This window comes from Corvus brachyrhynchos, unplaced genomic scaffold, assembly GCF_000691975.1.
Source record: "Corvus brachyrhynchos isolate BGI_N302 unplaced genomic scaffold, ASM69197v1 scaffold60, whole genome shotgun sequence".
NCBI lineage: Eukaryota > Metazoa > Chordata > Aves > Passeriformes > Corvidae > Corvus > Corvus brachyrhynchos.
In genome coordinates, this window is record NW_008236767.1 from 3,116,872 (window position 1) to 3,133,984 (window position 17,113).

A 17,113-nucleotide genomic window follows, 5' to 3' on the forward strand; every position below is an offset into this window, starting at 1 on the left:
CCTGGGGCGGCCTGCAGCGAGCAGGCCTGCGGGGCCGGCCCGCACGGGGGACAGCAGGTGGAACAGGCCCGCACGGCTCCGGGATGGCTGTGTCCCTGCTGGGCCGCCTGCAGCCCCCCCCCCAGTTACCTGTCCAAAAGCTGGAAGCAAGAGAGCTTTCCCAGGGTTTGTTCGTTCTTAAGTGTGTATCACAGAGGTGTGTCAAGCTTCTTAGGTGGCTTTAAAAAGTTGCCAATATTCAAACTAGCCAGTTGATTGGTTCTATTGCGTCTAGAGGAAGCTGTAAGCACCTCTTCCCAAAAAATCACTTCCGTGGCTGGAGCCCTCTCTAACTATGCTAAATCATTGTTCCGGTTTGGCCAAATTTAGAAATATATACTCTGAGAGAAGGCACAACCACCCCTCCCCCACCAGGTTCGGGAAAAATAAATTTTCCTCGAAGGAAAGTGAAGGAGATAAAACTATTTATTTAACAAACACACAGGAAAAGGAAAATAATGCTAAATAATAAAATCTCTCGCTGTGGAGAAAAAACCTGGGAAGAAGTGTTAGAGTCCTCCCTTTGGTCTCCTCAGAGCTGGGGCTTGGCCCAGGGCCAGGCCCTCTGTGCCCGGTGGAAAGTCCTCCTGATGTGCTCTGAGGTTGAAAGCAGTCCAGTAGAAAAGGGAGAAAATCCGGAATTCCAGAGAAGGAAAAGCAAAGTTCAACTCTCCGTCTCTCTCCAGAGAAAAGGAAACTGAAAAAAAACTGGCCAAAAGCTGACTGGAAAGCAGCAAGCTGGGTGCCTCCTCACTCCCTGCGGCAGCTGGGAAAAACTGCTATCTCTGTGTGACCTTGAACAAGCTGCAAACTGCTTTGAAAAAGTTTTGCTCTGTTTTTCCTTCCCCCTCTCAGGCTCAGTTTAGAGGCATAGAAAGGCACAAAGTTAATTTCTGGGCATAGGGCAGCGACATGGGATACACATCATAAAGTCACCCCAGGACAATCATGACAGTAGTGATTGTTTTAGACTTTTAAAAATGTCAGTATTTAAAAATTACCTTGAATAACTTAAGGTGGATCTGTGAAGTCAAACATAGTCTTTTATCTCAGGTGTCAGTAAAGTCAACTGCTAAGCAATAAAGAATTCTGCCATGCCCTTCTCTTACTCTCTTCTCAGATAAGTATTTTGCCATGAATTAAATAATTTAGGCAAAATGAATGGTACAAAGGAGGATCCTGTATCCTTGTCGCTGGTAAATACAAGAGGGTAAAAATAGGTTATCAACTTTGCTTAAGGGAGTATTTAATTATTTATACAGAATGTAACAAGGTGAAGGGGAGACTGAGAGCCTCTGCACCAGTTCCAGAGTATCCAGTATGACTATTGCATTTATGAGAGGTGTACACCAGTGTTCACATACTCATAAGAAAGGGAAAAATTAATACAGATTTTCTAGCTACAAGTTTGATCCCCATACAGGGCATTCACTTAGGAGACAGACTTGATGACCCTTGTGGGTCCCTTCCAGCTCAGAATATTCTGTGATTCTGTATCAAAGGCTGAAAATCAACTCATTTTGTAATACACATGTCAACTTCTCTACAGGGACTACCATACACAGAACTCTCAAATAGAAGAAATGCATTCCAATCTTGGGAAACATTTTTGATCCTGATAAAAAGCATTTGGTAAACAATTACCGAATTCACAATCCTGTGATTGCTAAAGCAATGACTTTCAACAAACCTATAATTCAGCTTCTTTGAAATTAACCTACTTGTATTAATAGAAATCTTGTAAGGAATACCATGCCACTCAGAGAAAACTCAATTGCTCTAAAGTTGATTGCAAACAGAAGTAGACTTTAAATAATACAATTTTAATCCAAAATATGTAGCATATATCATAGAAAATGTACAAAATAATGATGCGTTAGCTGCAATATATATTATTTTAAATTATTGGTGTATATTTAAGCATTAAGATTTTAATAAGTTATTCAATAAACTTTACTTTAGTGTCCTTCTAAAGGCATATTTGAAAATTATTTTATTACAGTAATAAAATATTATGTAAAAGAATTATGTGAAAGATAAATAGTATTTTGTCAGGTGAGCACACGATAACATTATATATAAAGTTTCAGTTGTTCAGGTACATTTAGCATCAGCAAAGAATTAACATCTGTGCTAGACCCTCAAATCTTTGATAATGATATTTCTTGGGTAAAACCTTGAAATTCTAATGTTGCTTATAAGCAAACTATACACTATTACACATGCATAATAATTTTTTTTTAATTGACATAAATGGGAATCTTTACAGGTTGCTTGCAATACACTACAAATTTGTAAACAGTTTATTTCAGATTTATGTTTCTGGAAACTTTAAAATCATTTATGTGTGAATAAGAATAAAGGTTTTCTGAGTTCCTTCATGAAACAATACAGAATATGTATTTAAACATTATCATCCCCTACTTCTGTTGTAAAATAGGCCATGGTATTTTTCTATGAAATCAAGATGTTTTTCTTTTTAAATGGGAAGTTCATTAGGATCTGTGAATGTGTATCTCTAAAAAGATAGGAGAGGCTGGCTATTTTCAAGCAAAGGTCGGTGGTGTAGTGTAATGTAATAGGAAGTCTGCCCCAGAAACACTCAAAATAGTGGGGATTTTGCCTCTGAGAGAGGGAACAACCAATAGAGATTTCTATTTATGTCCTGTTTTCAGTGTGGCACGTATCTGAGTTTTGATGAATGTTCCAGGCTTCTTCCCAGAGTTTACCAGCCCTGACTGCTGTTTCTGTGTTATACCATCCTTGGATGAGCTAGTGACTTACAGAGAACTGTGTCTGCTTGGGAAAAAAGCAAAGCAACATGTTCAACAGAACTCATGCCAAGAATTTTCATTCAAGATTCCTGAGATTTTTATTCTTCACTAAATCTCTCCCTGTGCTTTCTGTTTGTTACAAAATATCAACATTTTGTACAATGAGCTTCAAAATTTGGTAAAATGCTATGGGGAATGTAGTACCTTGAGATTTATAATGAACTATTGCAGTTTAATTATTAAATCATTAATTTTAAAAAAAGGGAAGGAAAGGAATATCAAATAATCTCTGTATAATGTTTTCAATTGTCCATCCTGGAAAAGAATCACAGGTGAGCAGCAGTCTATGAAGTGTTATTAATTATTACTTGTCAAAAAATATGCTGTGATCATTCACAAATCAGTAGGTACAGATCTCCTGTTTGAAAATACACGTGCAATTTCATTCATAAAGTGAGGATGCTACTATTGCCTTTTGCAATTTTGGTGAAGCTAATGTAAGTATAATAACTATATCAGAACATGTTAACTGCTTCAATAATTTTACCATTAGGAGATGAGGACATATACATGGTGTGGTAGATATAAGGGATCATATTAGGTATAACAAACCATGTTATGGATGAGAATTAATTCATTCAGTGTTGTTGTATGCTATTAAAAAAAAATTAAAACAAGGGCACTGTTTCTAGCTCTCTCCTACACTAGCAAGTTTTAAAGGCTCATCTTTAAAATTCTTCTTTCCATAATTCATAATTCTGACAATGCAACCAGCAGTCACAAGATAACAAATTTTTCTTTGTTTTTTTAACACTGAGCAGAGTAATATTTTAAAGGTTAAAGATGGACAAGAGCCTACAAATTGCATTTCTTCTATTCCTTGGCTCCATTATTCTAAAATGAAGAACATAACCAAATACCTCCCTTTTTGGATTCCATAAATATATAAAATAATAATGAAATTAAAATTTATAGGCAAATAACACTATGAAGATACTAATTTTCAACTAGAGTACATAAGATTTGAAGGTTGATCTGTTGCAGTTATCTCCATACTTTCTCTTTGCTTGCTCATATTTCTGCTGCTATCATCCAAGTTTTTGTTCCTTTCTTGGTATAAACAAAATTCATCACATTATGACAGCAGTCATAAATACATTTGACCATATATTATGATAGCTTAAGTAAGTAATGTTGCCATTCTCCATAAGATAGTTTTTCATGTTTAAAAAGCAACAATTTATTTATATACATTTTGGCAGTTATTACATAAAGGTATTAACCTTTCTTTTAATCAGAAAAAATTCTTAAACTCTGACTCCCTTACTGTTTTTAATGTGACTTCTTGTCCATCATTTCAATGAGTAAGGAAAAACTTTGCTAGTTTTGTTAGTAATAATGTACTATCACAACTGTGCCTTACTGGATCATCAGTCTTTGGTCTAGCAAATAGATAACTGTCGTGGTTTGACGCAGCTAAGCTTCAAGCACACGAAATCTGTTATTTTTATAAGGAGAAAATAGGAAAATATTGAGGAAAACTAGAGAGCTGCAAGGCAAAACAGGTTCAAACTTAAACAGTTGCAGTACAAAGAGTTTTATTACTAATAGAATTAAAAGTAAAAAGAAATAACAAGAAATTAAAGCCAACCCCCTCCCCCCCTTCCAGCACTTCCATCCTCTTACCCAACTCACACAAAGAGTAACAGAACATGGCATTTTAGTCAGTGCTGCAGTTCTTGAAAAGTCTCTTTCTTATGCTTAAGGAAAAAAGGGTTTTTTCTTCTGCTTCACATGGCTCCCAAACTGCCACAAACAGCAGACCCACTCAGAAAGAAACAATTTGCTGTGGTGTAAAACATCTCTTCCATGAGAATCTCACAGTTCCTTCACACTGCCAAACATAGGCTATCACATGGGGTTATTAATCTTTTTAAGGATGAGTTACTTTGGCCTGAACACAAAGGCTTTCTTCGCCACAAGTCTCTAAAAGCCTCTCACTGCTTCTATATAGCCTGGTGTAGGCACTCTTCACAATTTTCACGGGCCACACGTGAATTTTTCATCCCCCCATGTACTTCAAATGGATTAAAGAGACAAACAGTTTGTGATATTACAGTTTCTTACCACAGCATGCAAAAAGTTTTTTTAAGCTGCGCGTGAGAATCGTGGCACCGCCCTCTTTTCTCCCGTCGCCATTTCCAGCTCCGTCCCACGTGACTCACTTCTCTTTCTCTCTGACTCTGAAGCCGCCATGTTGAAGGGTGTTCTTGTTCAGGCTTTACGGTGGAGAAAGCCTCGCTCCCTTTGTGCTGCTGGATGCGTGGTGTCCTCTTCAGTTCAGCGCAAAGTGTGCTGGCTGCAAGAAAGAGGCTCCACCAGCTTCTGCTGGCTCCACCAGCTCTGCATGGAGAGGAGAAGGACCTGCTGGTCCCAAGAAGCTGTGCCAGATGGGTTTAGCTGTGGCAGTCCATGGCTGGTTTTAGCTGCCTGTGGCTCTGGGACAGTTCCCCCCCCACAGCGACCCAGGATCTGTGCCACAGTGTTGGGAAAGGGGGGAAGGGGGCAGGGGCCCCAGCCTGGTCCGGCGGGTCCTGGAGGCTTCCCCCACCTTCCCGGAGGTGAGCTGAAACAAAAAGCAATTCCCGCCTTTCTGAGAGGTTTAAATATGTAAATTGCGAGAAGCATCATTAGTCTAAAAGACTGTCCGTCAATTCAGGTTCAACCCACTACAATAACAATCTAGATATCTTTCCATAGCAACTCTTTCAAACAAAACATGAAGAACAGCCAACATTTAGTTGTTGACGATATTCAGTAGCTTGCCTGAGTGATCACAGGTCAGTTTTCAGTCACACCTTTAACCTATTGTACTTTTCCATAATGAATTTGAGCTTTAATAGTTCTTTATACAGAAGGTTTTTTTATAGCAGGTAAAACAGCGTATTTTCCACAAGGCAATTTTTAGTTCCTAATAGCAAATCACTATTTCCCCTTTTAAAAAGCAAGTTATTCTGGAATTGAATTATACGAGGTGACTCAGTACTAAATTTTATCTTCTCTAAAGTGGAGTGCTTTCAAAAAGAAGTAGCTGAGAAGGTGTAATTGCACATACTTTATTTTTAACCCATTTTCTTCTAATTTCTTTGCCCACACTTCTCTGCTCTGAATAAGCACTGTTGCTTCTACACTATCTATAACTTTAATCTCTTTAATATCTAAATGTTAGAATATTTGACACAGGGACTTAGTTAGGAAAAATTTCTTAAATAAGTGCTCTGTGAACAGTTCGGGTGAATGCTATATTACATTGCCCAAATGCTAACTTTCTATCCACTTGTTTAATTCAAATAACACCCTTGGTCTTGAGCTTTATTTATATCTTTGTTCTAATATTTTTGAGACATCATTAAAAAGAGAAATTAAGACTTACATGGAAAACAGTATATGGTCAGTCTTTACATTTAAATATAGTTCCAGGCTTTTGGGGATGTCAAATATTTTGCTGGTAGATAATTTCTTTCATATACATCTTCCTGCCATTGATCTTTGCCCTTCCATTTTCACTAATTTGAAGAGCTTCAGTGGTTTTCAAAGGCTGCTAAAGCCTACATCTGTGCACAGGTAACAATACAAAAATGCAAATTTTCAAACTAAAATGAATGAATCTGCCTAAGGAAAGGGTTTATTGCTGTCTTTTATGACTACAGGTGATTTAAACTTAGCTGTGATTTACAGAGGAGATGACATTGACAAATGAGAGCCTTCCTCTGGATAAACCATGTAGTAAAATCTTACCAACTACTGTTGTACGTCAGCAATAATGTGGGAAATAATTGTAGGCCCATGCATAGAAAATGCTTCTATTACTCCAAGGATCTGGTAGGACAATAACTACCTCTAAAGAAGAGAAAAATAGTGATGTTTCAATGAGTCAATTCCTGTCCTGATATTTAATTTTTAAAAGCTGAGCCACAAATAATAGCAGTAAGGTAACTTTGTAATTTTCTGGTTCTTTCTACTTTTCTTTACCTTTCAACTTCCTAAGTCTGTACAATTAATGTTACTTGTGTTAATAATGGAATTGTGCTTTCAAAGGATTGCCCACTGCCTTCAATATACCATTGTTCCCAATACAGATTTAACTCCTAACAGGTATGAGTCAAGAGGTGCTTTTCTGACTCACCTTTCAGTTATTTCAGCGTATTATTTAATTTAAAAAATGTTGTACTCTGTGAGAATTTCTCAGATGAGACCCAAAGTCTTTCTAATGGTCTTCCAGAATGATGTGTGCTTTTAGCTGTTAAATAGTTGATCACAGCTGCTAAAATAGTTAACTAGGCTGCACCTAAACCAACATCCCTCAATAAAAAATGTCTTTGCTGTTACCTAAACTTCAATAATTGTAACAAGTAAATCTTGGCATTTTGCTGAATTTATAAATAAAGGAATATACAATCTGCCTTTATGATGCTAACTTTGTGCTTGAGAAAAATTTTGTTGCAGGAGATGTAAATTCCACATAAATTTCCCTACTTTAGCTTGTGATCTTGCAGGCTTTGGCTACCTGCACAAAAGAGCTCCATTACCCAACATTCATTTTCTTTTAGTGTCTTCATATTATGTAAATGTTTGGGTTCCTCATGCATGTGCGTATCAGTCTTATAACTGAATCTTGGAATTTCAGAGTCAGAATGTACATGCAACAAGGGGACAGGGGGTTTTGTCGTTCTTTTCGTGAGGCATAGTCTTTTCGTGTTTAGTATAATGCCATGCTTGTTATCATCAATACAGACTACAGGCAGTGGTATAATAGTGCTGTCTTTGGTGGTGGTGTTTGCAAAGTTTGTCACCATTTCAAGTTCAGCTTGTTTTCAGTCATCCTCTGGTTTGGTTTTTTTGTTGTTCTTGCTGGGTGTCTTTTTTATTTTTTATTTCAATAAGTTTTCTGGTATACTTAAATAGCAATGTGTGGGTAGAAGATTTGGGGGCAATTGCTCCTCAACCCTCCCAATTTGAAGAGTGGTGCTTGTTTTAATACATGCGACGCCTTAGGTCTAAGAGTCGTCTCTAAATCACTCTTCACACCCTTCTCAAATAGAAATACCCCCTTGGAAAAGGTGCTATTTTACCCGTCCATATAGCATTTCTAGATTTCTTATTCTGCTTTTCCTCCCTTCTGACCATAATACTGAACTACTTTCCCACATCCAGCTTGAACTTCTCCATTGTGCCCTTCGTTTGGAATTTGAAAGAGCTTTACTTTACATGTAAAGTACTATGCAGTGGGTAGCTATACTGTATAAACAACTCTCTATATACTGTACATTGTACAAAGAAAACATGTTGGTTTTTTTTATTCCTTGCTGCTGGCTCTAAACCCTACCAAGTACTGCCTTAAATGTTTCTCAAGTGGTTCTGATTTCAGAGTTGAAGTTCCGCATAATTTTGTGACCTACTGAACTCTGCTTCCCCAGCTTTCTATCTGATTAAAGGTTCCTTACATGTTCCCATCAATATTTCTAGTCTTTCCTGGCCAGCCTTGTTGCTTGTCTCTTGAATTTCTTCTGTCACAATGTTTTATCCCCTAATTTTCTGCACTGATGAGCTGCCCATTTCTGCCTCACCAGAACCAAAAAAGACAACTCATGCGATTGTCCCTTTTGTCCTGTGTACCTACATAGAGAGCAGAATGATAAACTATTTCCTTCTAAGTAAATAAAATAGTGGGTTATTTGAACTGATTTTAATACACTGTAAAACTGACTAAATTATCTGTGTGTGTGAATGACTCAAGCACCTGCCAAGTGTCTTCATTCCTCTTGGGGACATGGTTGTGTGTTTTTTTGTCAATGTTTTATGACTTGTAAAGACTAGATAAAGAAAATTTTAAAACCCTTCAATTTCCATTGATGTTTTTATACCATAGGTGCTTGAAAAAAATCATGTGTTATTAAATAAAAATTATTTTTTCATATTTTCTCACACCTGTGGGGTTTATTTACTTGGAAATTTTTTCCCCCATTGCTTATGGACCATAGTTTCTGTATTGGTTTTATGCATCTAAACCTTCAGGGCACAGAAAGACAATGGTACATATTAAAAATAAAGTAGATTTACATGCCATGCTTTCTCAGTTAAAGCTTCCCTCGCAGAGGAAGAAATTACAGATTCACCTTCCCCAATACTCTGGGTTCTCTTTAGTTTGGAAGGTTAAGTTCAAGGATGTAAATTAATGAAAATTTAAGAGTGTGCTTCTTCTTTGGAGGGGTTATTTTTGTCATCTTTTGCAGCTGAGAGAGGTATGCTTTAATGACTTAAATTTGAATTAGGGAAACAGGAATTTCAGCTGATAGCTAATGACTTGTGAAACTGACTTGAACAAATCTTTTATGATGTCCCCATGACAACTCTTGGCTTTAACTTTGAGTAACATTAACAAGTGCTTTGGAGAGATGTCATCAGATTACTGGCTGTGGCTCTGAGTGGAATTGGTAGACTTCACTTTACAGGTCTTTCTCTACTTATTGACTGGTGGCCAAAGTCTGGCTCAGAATCCAAGATAAATAAAGCTGTAAGGAGGTGGCCAAGAACACACAAAATAGTTCTACCTTTGAATAATTCCTGTGGACTTTACAGTCACCGAAGCTGGTACAGAGACAAAATGCACTCCTGGTCTGAGCAGTGGAGCTTGCAGATATGCCTTCTTTTCACTTGCAGAGTACTGCAGCTGTGGGAGGCAACCTACAGCCCCTTGTGATTGCCTCCATTTTTCACTGGCAAATCAGTACCTAAAGATGTGTGTCTTCTATTCTAGCTCTTAATTTGTGGGGAGAGATGCCACTGAAATAGAACTCTGATGTCAGACCAATAAAGAACATTGTCCTTTTCATCTGCATTCCATGTTCCTATGTTATAAATCCTTGATTTTTCACTTGAAAGTGTTCATATAAAAGGCAGTGCAAACCCTCTTTAATTTTACATTTTTGTCTTGCCCTGCAGCTGTACTGCAAAATCACTGTTCTACAATTAAAACTATTTTCCTTGGTGGCATGCTTTAAGAGTCTGGTTCTTTTGTTGGCAAAAGTTTCTTGTATATGAACATGTATTTCTAGGTGAGTCATTACTCAGTTGAATGAAGCTCACAATTATGTGGAACACCCAGTGACACAGCTCTTTGAGAATAATATTTCTGGAAATGCATTTAGTATTTAGCTCTCAGCCAACATGACATGAGACTTTACTGGTTTGCAGTTTAGAGCTTGGGCCTTTATTTCAGCTATGGTATAACTGACGTTATGAAGAGTTACTAGGAATAATGTAAATGTAAAATGTAAAATTTAAAATGTAAAACTTTTAATACATTGGAGGGAAGGAACCTTATTATGGCAAAACATGGTTAATACAATATAGTCTGCATTTTTCAAAATTAAAATATGAAGATTAAAAAAAATGAACTAGTCGTTCTCAGAGTGGTTTAGGTTGCACTGATTGGGGCTGGTAATGTCATGCAGTACATATGAAAATGGATGTGCTGCCTCTGAGTAAAAATTGCTGCAATATTTCAGGTGTTTCTACAGCTGCTGGGCAAGAATAGCGCTCTGAATGCCCAGGTGGAACTGGGGAATGCTTGAATGGGAGAATGGTTTGTGCCTTCTCTTTTCTTTCTCCAGTAATTTGTTAAGGAAGACTTAAGTCAGCTTTTATATTTCACCCTGGCCAAATACACAATAGAGCACTTTGACAGCCAAAGTGGTTAACTTTATTCAATTTCATAGTTTTAAGACAAGAATTTCAGTGGAATCTACAGCAATCAAAACTAAGCCCAGGCTGGTTTGCCTCGGAGTGATGGAGAGGCACGCGTTGAGTCTAGGGGTAGCCCAGACTGTTGGAAGAAAAGCTGTGTCCTTTAGACGAGAAACACCAAGGCTACAAATGGAGCTTCCGTGAAAATCTGACACTTTCAAAAACTGTATTTAAAAGCACATTTAAGGATTCCACAGTAGGTATAAAAAGGCAATGGGAAATAATTAATTCTTTTGAAAGTGTGCAACCTTATGCTGGCATTGAAGTTGGTTATAATTTGCCTCTTTAATAACATTTATTATATTTGCCTCAGCCATTATATGGAAAGAGAGAAAATTCCTTCTGGATTACAAGAAGAAATAATTGAAATAACTCAGACATATTTTTAGCTGAAATATTAAAAGTGCAAGATTTTTCATTTCAGGTAATTGCCAATTTAGCTTAACACAGTTACCATTTTAATAATTAGACATTATAACTGATAGTATAGAATAAAATTTGGCAGAAAATTTGAAAACTGAGTAAGAAATTATGCTAAGTCCTTTGTACACAAATCCTTACCTATATGCAGCATTGTATGTTCAATCTTTTCAGGCTCTGGCTTTTGAAATCGCTGCTCTGGAAACATGATAGTAACCTTTTTCCCTAAGACTGTTAGATATTCCATGCATTTCTGATATTGTTCTAAAATCTCTTTCTAGAGAAATAGATAAATAAATATTCCAGCTGTGTCCTGGCTTAGTTCCTGGGCATAACTTCATGAAGAAAAGAACACCTGTTCAGTTTCTTTTAACAGTGATGAATTTTTGTGGCAGGACAGGATGTCTTAGTCCTGTGGTTCAGTACCACATTTGTAGTTGACTTCTGCTCTTTCTGGTTCTGTTAATTTAATGCAAAAATTACCTCTGCCCTATGAAAATAATTTTTATAGGCTAAATTCTGTTTAGACACAATATTTTGCAGCTGTTGTCATTCTAGACTTTCCTAACAATAGTTTTGCAAATGCTCTAACCCTTTATGTTTAATACGTTCTTGTTTTCTCTTTGCTTAACATTAGAATGTATAATACTTTGTATTTTGCATGTACAGTAAGGGTAAACCTGAAGGAACCAACATATAATCTTTAATTGAAAACACACAGAAACACATGCATAGAAGACTGGAAGTGTCATTTTAGAATAAACCATTTTTAATAAACTTCAAGTCTTTTGGAGGGGCTTGACTGTCTGTGATGTTGAAAACCGATAATACTTTTGAACCAGGCTTTTCAGTGTGCTTAGGAAATAGTCTAAAATTTGTGAACAGAATGCTCTACTTCTGTCTAAATCTCATTTCAGGGCATTTTGAGAAAGTGATACAGGTGTACTTGGTAGGATATTTTGTTTGTTTAGCAACTGAGGATGATCTTCCTGTCTTTACCAGGACATTCAGAAACTATCAGCTAACAACCTCTGTGTCTCCTAAGTGAAGAGCCTTGAAAGAAAATCAGGAATCCTGAAAATCTGAGTTCTAAAAGGAAGGTAAGAAAATGGATGCAATCTGAAAAAGGAGATAGAAAAAGATGAAGATGTGGCTATTTATAGAAAAGGATCTACTGGAGAACCTGACTGTAAAATTGACCTTGCGAAGTGTGAAGTGTAAAAGCTTAGGAATGGGTAGTCTTTTCCCATTCTCCAGGGAAAAAACCCAACTGAAATAATAGAAATTACTTAATCTTTCATCTCATCTTTCCATCCCAGGGCAGACCAGGGGCACATATTCTTTCTCTTTCTAACCCAACATGATGTTTTTAGAATTACAAAAATCTGAAACCCCTGTAATCGATATATTGGGTTCATATGGGGATTTATGAACCACATAGATGAGCTGGCAGGAAACAATATATGCCCTTTGTTCTGATGGAGGATTTGTTGAAAAGGAGTTTGAAACTGAAAAGTTGTGGATCTGAAAAATCACCTTCCAAGTTTCCAGTGTGATGTAAATAGGACGTGCTTTTCAGCATGACTGAGCAAAAGCCTATGCCACTGCATGATCCTTTTTTCCTTGTGTTAAGTGCAATCAATAACAAGCTTGTAAAAATGGCTGGTGACAGAAGGGTGAGGAGAACATATCAATCAGTTTCTGAGTATAATGGCTCTATGTTATGAGAAATTAAGTGCAGTAAACCTCAAAATCATTTAAATTAACTTGATTCTTATTGCTTCTCAATACTAGGTTAAACCATCAATACAATAGAAACAGCATGCAAACTACAATAAAAAAAAAAGTCTATTTAATAGACTTTTTTTTCTCTAGAATTTCCACTGACACCTATTCAAAAACAAAAGTTATTTTTCAAACAAGAAGCAGGTATAAGTGGTCTGGAAATACCAAGATAACATCCACACATTCCTGCAGGAATTAAACTTTTTGAATGTAACTGGCTGCTAAGAAGCCTTTCAGGTTCCACATACCGTGTGGTTCTTGTGGAATAGTAGGTATTTTGGACATGTTTTGCACTATGAGGTGCTGGTTCCTTATGATGCAAGTAAGAAAAGACTCTGTAAAGTATCATTCAAAATGGTGGAGTTTTGAGCTAACACAACAGAGAAAGAAAAGCATAGATAATTTTACATCTTACATACTGAGAACTCTGAATAATGCAGCATTGAATGGTTTAACTGTCAGGGCACAGCACACCATGCAGACCCCATCCATAAAAAGCATTATCCAATTTTGATTATTTGACCTCTTATTGAATTTTCTTACAAGAAAATAACTCAGTGCATCCCTTCTACTCTCAAGCAGAAAGGGCGTTTGTATAAGAACTACTTGTTGCACTTTTAGATAAAAGCAAGGATACCAAGGTGATGTAGCCATCTATACCATGTGGGAGCAACCTGCACACTCCTTTTGTAACCACTGGCCAAGCTCATCCTGAAGACAGGGGCTACAGAATGACCAACACAGCCTGAGGGCCATGGGCAGTGCAGCCCAGCCCAGCCCAGAGGTTCTCCCTGTTTTTTCTGGGTGGGTCATTACTCCTTGATGTACAATGGTCACCCAGTCAGGAACATTGCAACACTTTAGAGGCAATCATCAGACCCAAACAGAAGATGTCATGGGAATGGAAGAGAGAGATTTGTGTTCAGGACAAGAAGTTCAGCTGGTGAAGAATTACAGGAATTGCATATTTTTTGTTGTAGGTGAATGAATTGTCTAGTGGTTAGAATATAATTTATCAGGGAGGAACTCAAATAAAAAAAGAAATTAAAGATCTGCTTCACTCTAATATCTGGATGTGAAAGCCTCTGAAAGGTCAAAACTTCCCAGTATTTCTCTGTCCTAAAATCTTGGTGATTCTGTGACTCTGTATTATGAAAATATTCATTGTATTAATAATAGAGTGTGGAATAAGAAATGAGTGGGAGTATCAAGAGTGCATCAAGAATGCCCAAACTTGTAAGGGATCACTCTAACTTGTAACCACTGGCCAAGCTCATCCTGAAGACAGGGGCTACAGAATGACCAACACAGCCTGAGGGCCATGGGCAGTGCAGCCCAGCCCAGCCCAGAGGGTCTCCCTGTTTTTTCTGGGTGGGTCATTACTCCTTGATGTACAATGGTCACCCAGTCAGGAACATTGCAACACTTTAGAGGCAATCATCAGACCCAAACAGAAGATGTCATGGGAATGGAAGAGAGAGATTTGTGTTCAGGACAAGAAGTTCAGCTGGTGAAGAATTACAGGAATTGCATATTTTTTGTTGTAGGTGAATGAATTGTCTAGTGGTTAGAATATAATTTATCAGGGAGGAACTCAAATAAAAAAGAAATTAAAGATCTGCTTCACTCTAATATCTGGATGTGAAAGCCTCTGAAAGGTCAAAACTTCCCAGTATTTCTCTGTCCTAAAATCTTGGTGATTCTGTGACTCTGTATTATGAAAATATTCATTGTATTAATAATAGAGTGTGGAATAAGAAATGAGTGGGAGTATCAAGAGTGCATCAAGAATGCCCAAACTTGTAAGGGATCACTCTAACTTAGTCTTAGCCTATCTTTGCAGTCAGAAGGGGATCAATCAGGGCATAAAAATTGGGATGGTTGGCTTCATAGCCTAATAGTCTTCTGTATCTGAGAGGTATTGCCCAATAATGAAGTTCTGAAGAATAAATATGCTTTCCTAAAATGTTGCTAGGACTGTGTGGCTTTGCAAATTCTATGTTTTTATTCCAAGTTCCTGTTCACAGCCTGATTGGGAGCCATGTTGCTAGCTTTCTCCAACAAAATTTCCTCCTACTGCAGTCTCTTTAAGAGCCAAATCAGTGACCACTTTAAAATGTTGAAACTTCTTGTAAGCAGCTTCTCAATCACTTGTACAAATCCTGAATGAGGTGTGAAATGCACTTTGAAATTAAAATTGCAACAAATATTCAATAGATAGACTTATTGCATGAACAAATTTCTAAATAATTATTGAAATATAAATATTTTGAAACTTACCCCCCCCACCAAAACCAGTTTTGTTCTATTTCCTATTTGATTTAATTAAATGTGATAGTTTCCTTCTGAACAGCTTAACCCCGAGGAAGAACTGCAAAAACAGCTGCAAGCAGTAATTTGTACACTCAACAGCCATGCAATCAACTAAGAAACTATCAAATTACTTCTGAAATTAAAATCCCATCTATGGAATTTCAAATAAACAAATAGGACTTAGTGTTTATCATCTGTCACACATTACTTTTAAAATAGTGACAGGTAATTTGTGAGGGAATTTTTGACAGAAATTATAAAGCAATTAATATTTCATTGCCCAACTAAATGCTGAGGGGAACAGATGACAACAGGGATGAGTTTAAATAAACAGTGAGCATCTTCAGTTCGTCTTTTCTGCTATAATCATGCATAGTTTTGGAAGTGAGATTGCTGTTGCTACACTGGGTCTGAGTAAATAGCTTTTAAACTACAAAAACAGCCAAGTGGATAGAAAAAAATTGAAGAGAGCTGCTAAGAAAGGAAGGTGTTGTGAACATTTAACTTTCACATATCTCAGTAGGTGCATGAAACTCAGTATGATAGTTCTGTCCATCTGAGACTTCCTAGAGAATATCCGTGCAGAGGAAACTTCTTCAGCTTCATCAGGAACTTTCCTGTGATGATTTTTATGAAAGCTAAAGAAAGGATCAGGTGTCAATTTCAATAAAGTAAACCCTGATTAATAAAAATTTATCTCATTTTTATGTATGTGAAACTGTATTTTGTATGGGGTTTTTTTGCTGCTATTTCGTAAAACACACTGCTTGAGTAACAAGACATATAAGAACAAAAAGCCTGTAAGAAAATGCAGCAAAAATTATGCTAAATCTATAACTGAGAAATGAGTTCAGATATGATGGAATGACAGAGTACATCTACATTTAATAATAATACCTAGAAGATTTTCTATCTTAAACTGTATAATAATTTGATAGAAAAAAGGTATTCAGTCATCAGTTCTTTATATATGGTATCTAATCCATAATTATAACATAGTCTGCATTTGAAAACTTCCAGACCTTCTGGACAGAGGAATACAAACACTAGAGCAAAGATTATAACATGGATTTAGTGCAGTACCTGGAGTGAGCAAGGATGCAAACAATGCAAAATGGAAGAACAAGCAAAAGTCCCTGTTCTCACAACACAATGTTCTTTCCTACTGCAGAAGCAATCTGAGGAGTAAGCATCCACTTACCAGCAGGACGGTGATCTTTTTGTAATTTGTATGTGCAATGGAAAGGTGGCATATTCAAGGGATAGAACAACTGGAGCATAATAATGCTTTTTTTCTAGCAGAGCTTGGGACAAGGCAAGAATTAGAAATGCTGGTAATCAATTCATAAGAATACTGTTAATCCAGCTGAAATGAGAGAAGACAAACATGTTCAGAACATTATCCATGCTTCGTCCTAGGTGGTAGAACAAAGACCCTCAAAAAGTATTTCAAGAGATATAAAAGAGTCTCCAAACATTCAAGTTTAAACTTGTAACTTCAATATTTAATTACTACAAAAATGAAATAAATACAGACTTTCAAATTTTTGACTGCAATTAGGCATTCTGCACAAATTCTGATACAGTAGCATGTCATATCTTATTTTCCTAAATTGTTTTCAAGTTTTTAACACTGTCTGGATTAGCTATGCACTTAGATAACAACTAGGTCTACCAAAACTTTGTAACAACTTTCTACTACCTAGCTTAATAACTAAAGTATCTGGGACAAGAAGTTCCTGATGTAAACTTTTAGAACAATATGGCTGATAATTTTGGCAAAACACCTTTTCCCAGTTCAGTGCAACTGAACTGTTTTTTCTCTTTTATTTTCCTTTTTTTTAATGACACCTTTTTGTGTCCAATTTTGCATATCATGTTCCACAGGAGTATTTCATTATTCTATTTGTATATCTAGCAAACCTTCTATTTGTGATAACCTTGAACTACAAAGTTAAGGTTTAGTTTGTTTGATC

At 36.7% G+C, this 17,113-nt stretch overlaps 1 long non-coding RNA gene across 1 annotated transcript in view; it reads left to right on the forward strand.

Annotated features, from left to right (window-relative positions):
- Nucleotides 1-17,113, forward strand: part of LOC108444985 — an 86,180-nt gene that overhangs the window by 20,511 nt on the left and 48,556 nt on the right. The window contains exon 6 of the long non-coding RNA XR_001859709.1: nt 12,042-12,139. This is a non-coding gene — a long non-coding RNA (uncharacterized LOC108444985). The remainder of the gene's footprint in view (nt 1-12,041; nt 12,140-17,113) is intronic.